The following is a 5,926-nucleotide window of genomic DNA, read 5'->3' on the forward strand; positions in this document are numbered from 1 at the left end:
CCCCGATTATAGTGTAATACACATACACTAAACAACATCATTACCTAAAGTTTGCTTTAATAGTTGAGTATCATGAAATTAGATAAAAGCAGGTGTGTGTATGTGCGGTGTGTGTATTCTTGTATTGTTACCATTTTGTGATACTCCCTTTTCAGAAGAAAGGGGAGTTTTCTTTTTCTCCACCTTTAGACTTTCTCACAGTTCAGACCATATTGCTTCATAAAACAGTAATTCCAATGTAATCTCTCTAGTTTGTAAGATATTCAGATGAGAATTTATACAATAAGGTCTGATCTAACAGACCTCAAGAACAGTTACATATTCATCGATTTAGTCTTCATCACCTCTCGTACACATATTTGAGAAAAAAAGGAATATTTTTATGAAATGCAATCAGGTCGCCCTCTTCTTTTACACTCCCCTGCATTACTAGTGTACTACTGGTGTAATGTTATCACTGTCACAGCATCAAGGTTCTAGTTTCAAACAGGCCTCAGGCAGGTTTGTTTGATTTGTTTGATTTCTTCACAAAGCTATGTATGTTTAACAATAAAATGGTTTATTTTGTTATTTGTAAATTGTGTCATAGACCACACAACATTTGTCCCTACTCAGTATACAATTTCTAAAAATAAAAGCTCAGAGAGGAAAGATTTAATTTTGTTTTCACAGAAGTACAGCTGTAAACGTTATACATTTTGCAAATTTATTTTGAAAGAAAAGTAAAAATTAACACTGTATAAAATTAACGGATGAAGAAAACTCTCTGAACATAGTACATGTCAGCATTAGTTTAATTCATGTTGCTGGAATTTGTAAATGTTTTACTCTTGAGTTCTTGTGCTGTGCAGCAGTCTAAAAACCAGTATTTTAACTGTAACTATAACATTTAAACTATAACATTTATGTTACAATAATCTTACAATATTGATGTTACAATAGACATGCACCCTGAGCAATCATAAACAGTAAAAACATTTTAAATTCACTGATTAATTTATTCAAAAAAAGGTGTAAAATATGTGGACCAAATCAATTTCATGAGTTTATAATATTTAATAAGTACATTTTCTGAAATGAGGAATTTATTGATGCATCAAATAATTTTTGTTGGACAAAACAACCTTTTTAGATGTTTAGAAATTTCCTTCATTTTAAGCCTGTATATTAATGGATTAAATAAAGGTTGATACAAAGCTAGCTGTAATGACACTATAAAGCATGCAGTTTTAGGGAAATCTGATTCCACTCGAGATATGGTTACATCATAGACACCTAAACAGGAAAAGCTCACTAAAACCAGTATGTGGGGTAAACAGGTCTCTGCAGCTTTTTTCTTGATTTCTTTACGACTGTTTTAAGAGACTATAAATATTTTTGTGTATGTGAAAACTATAAAAAGAAGAGGAAGTATCACAAAATCAAAATAACAAATTATACCAAATACAGTAACTAACCTTGATCTTACACACTGAAGAGTGTAAATTGCATTGTTACAAAATATTGATTTTAAATGAAAGGAACACAGTTTACTTTTAACCATTCCTATTGCTTGGACTGCAATACAGGTACAAGCCAAGCTATGACCAGGAAAATACTCACAGTGCTTTTTCTCATGATGGTTGGATATTGTAGAGGTTTGCATATAGCCATATATCTGTCATAGGCAATGGCTGCCAAGAGAACAAACTCTGAAGAACCCAGAGAATAAATTATGGAAAACTGAAAGAGACGTGCTGAATATGATATGATTTGTTTTTCAGATAAAAAGTCAATCAGGAGTTTTGGGTAAATAGTTGTAGTGTAAAGAACGCAGTTCAGTAGCAAAGCTGCAGTGAAAATGTACATAGGTTCGTGGAGATTTTTATGAATACAAATGAGGTATAAAATTATACAGTTACTGCAAATTATTACAATATATACTTTGAACATAATAAAAAAATAAACATATCCGTATTTGTTAATTTCCACATGTCCATCAAAAGTTATCTAGGTAACATTTAACTCATTATCCATCGATGTCTTGAAAAAGCAGACATTGTATGACTAATCACATAACCAGAATAAATAAAAAATACTCCAAATACAATATAATGTAACCTGGCTTGCGTGCTGTTATAACTGAGAGTCTGTTTAATGTGTAACACACTCTATGAATATGTGAATCAGCAAAACCTACACAGTGTGATAGGCACTGGACACTCACTGCTTAATAGCCAGCTCTGACATGACTTGTGTAAATTAAAAATAGCAGAGCACTCTGTCATAAGTTTACCTAATTCTTAAATAGCCAGGCAGATGGTGATCACAGGCAAAGCCTGAAGACAGTACTCTTTTGGCACCACCACCTGAGTGTCCACATCACACTCCATTCCAGATTCAGGGAAATCTTTTCTTTGTATTTCAGTAAAATACCATCACTGAGTATGTATGACACGGCTGGGTCATATGCATTTTTTTCTGGGCAGCAGACAAACAGGTAATCATAGTTGCGTTGGAGAGCTTTAATGAGCTGCACTCTATAGCCAAACACAAATGATTGGTATGAGTGGCACTATTTTATTCCCCACACCAACAAATCTGAGCCATAGGAAATCTGGTCAGAAAAGGCACTGCACCACATTGTGTCATAGGTATCTCTTAAAATAGTGATGGGAACTTGGTCCACCACACAGATAATACCTTCAGAAAATGAAAGGCTTGAATACCTAAAAAAACACTCTTATGAGTCAGGACAGCAGCTTTTGCTAGAGACTCATCCTCAAGCCATAACACACTCAAGTTGTTTTTGCAGGCCTTTCTTTAAAAGTCATCACATGCCACTGCTATACACTATCATGGCCACTTGGTAGTGTATCTCAGTCAGTGGTGATGCATTTTCTCAAGAAAATCAAGAAAGAAATCAAGCTAAAAAGTAGGTAAGGAAATCAGACCCTACTGCTTGATAAATGGTTATTCAGATGTACTGTCTCTGGCCTGCAGATATAATTTTTGAAGCATTTAGATGAGAATGTATAAACCTCTTAATCTATTTAGTCTTCATTACTTATTTAGTCTCCATTCACAACACATATGCAAAACAAATGTATAAACTGCAAGTTAATATCCTTTCTGGGCGATCGTGGCTCAAGAGTTGGGCGTTCATCTTGTAATCGGAAGGTTGCCGGTTCGAGCCCCGACAGTCTCGGTCGTTGTGTCCTTGGGCAAGACACTTCACCCGTTGCCTACTGGTGGTTGTCAGAGGGCCCGGTGGCGCCAGTGTCCGGCAGCCTCGCCTCTGTCAGTGCGCCCCAGGACGGCTGTGGCTACACTGTAGCTTGCCATCACCAGTGTGTGAATGTGTGTGTGAATAGGTGGTCCTTAGGACCAAGTAAAGAGCTATACAAATACAGACCATTTACCATTTACATTCCCCTGTTCCACTAGTGTAGTACTGGTGTACCGTAAACACTGTCATAGCATCAAGGTTCTGATTTCAAACATGCTTGTGGCCTCTGTTGACTGTCAGTCAAAAATAATACAAGTTTATCTAAATTAACTGTTGATCCTAACTGTCTGAAGTATTGGGTGTGAGTGTTAAATGCCAAATTTTTAACTTGTACAATTTGTAGTCACATGAAAAATGCTTTTCCTCATTTTGCCTACTTAGGGTTATAAGTCTAAAATGAATCTGGAAAGCCTTTTTTTTCACGAGAACGGAGAGCTGAAAACTCTAAACATTTTACTCATTTACTTTGAATTATACATAACAATTAACACTATATATGATTAACTGATGAAGTTTCCACTCTAGCGTTTTATGTAAGTATATAAAAAAATAATTGTAAAAAAATAAGTACTATGATCGTAAAACAGATTTAAACTATGGCATATTTACAACGAACATGCACCCAGAAAAATGTTATCAGCTATTAACAGGTTAAAATTTTACAAATTAAATTTATGACATTGTAGAGGATATTGTAGAGGCTTACAAATAGCCACATATCTGTCATAGGCAATTGCTGCCAAGAGAAAGAACTCAGAACAACCCAGAGAATAAATTATGAAAAACTGAAAGAGACATGCTGAATATGATATGATTTGTTTTTCAGATAAAAAGTCAATCAGGAGTTTTGGGTAAATAGTTGTGGCGTAAATAACAACGTTCAGTAGCAATGCTGCAATAAAAGTGTACATAGGTTCATGGAGATTTTTATGGATCAAAATGAGGTATATAATAATAGAGTTACTGCAAGTTATTAGAATATATAATGTGAACATAATAAAAAAATAAAAATATCTGTATTTATTAATTTCCACATGTCCATCAAAAGTTATATAGGTAACATTTAATTCTTCATCCACTGATGTTTTAAAAAACTACAAAATGTTTCATTAAACAAATTGCGCAAGGTGAATAAATGGAAAATATTGAAAAATGCACCATCATGCAAACAGTGAGCAGTTACAGTGTGTGGAAGGTTTTTATCAGACAAATTAAGCCTCCAAGGAGCTGAACACTGGAGGTTCATCTCACCCTTTTCATTCTCTTTTGCTTAGCACTGCACGACTTCAACACAAAATCCTTTTAGCTGAGATATGAAATCTTACACAATGGACTAGATTGAACTGGTTTAACTTGAGAAATGTGGAATTTAGGATGGATGCAAAGAGTGGAAGGTAACTTAAGTGCTGAAGCGCTAATCACAGAGTTGATTTCATAAGATCTGATGTAGGAGCAAGCTTGCAAGACAAGGACTTTACAGGAATTTCTTTATCTGACCGGGGTGTAGACTGGAACGAGGGAGCGATGAAGGTCTGCATATTTCTTATTCTGTTCAGTGCCCTTGAGCAAGGCCTCATCACCAATCAAAATTGATGGGTGATATTACAGAAGCCTCAAACAGAGATAAACCTGAGCTTATCTCAGGCTTATCTCTGCTCTGGCTTCTTCAGTCTGCATGCCAAATATCCTTGGGCAAGATACTAACTATGGGCAGAACTTTGTGCCATCAGAAACTGAATTTAAATAAATTAAATTCAAATTGTAGTTTAGTGTCAGGTGCTCCTAAAGCTTGGTAAAGGCTACTGGTGCTTCTGCGGACCAGACAAAGGGGACTCTACTGGAAGTGAGTGGTGTAAAGGGTGCAGTTACCTGGCTATAGTTGTAAATGAACCTATAGTAGAAACTAAGGAAGCCAAGGATGTACTGCAACAGTTGTCGACTAGGCTGGGAGTAGGCCACTGGGTCATAGCCCGCACATTCGCTGGATCAGTCTTCACTTGCCGTCTTTGCCAGTCCGAAAAAGTCACAGAGGAAGAATGTAATTCACATTTTTCAGCCTTTAAACCCAACCTGTTCTCCAGAAGCTATTGCAGGATACTGCAGACATGGATGACATGCTATTCAGGGAACTTGAAAAAAATATGTCATCCAGGTAAGCAAAATATTGATAAAAAAATATAAATTTTTAAGTCTCTTAATACATCATTAATTAGAGCCTTCAAGACATTCGGAGCATTAGGGTGTCACTAATACCTGAAGTGACCTAGGGGTAGTGTTGGGCAAGTTACTTTGAAAAAATAACTAGTTATAGTAACTAGTTACTTCTTGAATAAAGTAATTGAGTTAGTAACTGCATGTCTTGGGACTGTGGGAGGAAGCCGGAGTACCCGGAGGGAACCCACGCAAACACGGGGAGAACATGCAAACTCCACACAGAAAGACCCCGGCCTGATGGTGGAATTGAACTCAGAACCTTCTTGCTGTGAGGCCACAGTGCTAACCACAGCAGTTTGTGGGGTTAGGTTAATTGATTAATCCAAATTGCCCATAGGTGTGAATGCGGGAGTGAATGTGAGTGCGAATGGTTGTCTGTCTCTGTGTGTTAGCCGTGCGACAGACTGGCGACCTCTCCAGGGTGTACCCCGCCTCTCGCCCTAT

The 5,926-nt window shown here is 36.6% G+C and overlaps 1 pseudogene; it reads right to left on the bottom strand.

Moving 5' to 3' along the window:
- Nucleotides 1-1,096: 1,096 nt before the first annotated feature.
- LOC146371113 (olfactory receptor 11A1-like) lies at nt 1,097-2,016 on the bottom strand (annotated as a pseudogene).
- Nucleotides 2,017-5,926: the final 3,910 nt, after the last annotated feature.

The sequence above is a fragment of the Perissodus microlepis genome, chromosome 16 (assembly GCF_051167445.1).
Source record: "Perissodus microlepis isolate ML-2025 ecotype Zambia chromosome 16, ASM5116744v1, whole genome shotgun sequence".
Classification (NCBI taxonomy): domain Eukaryota; kingdom Metazoa; phylum Chordata; class Actinopteri; order Cichliformes; family Cichlidae; genus Perissodus; species Perissodus microlepis.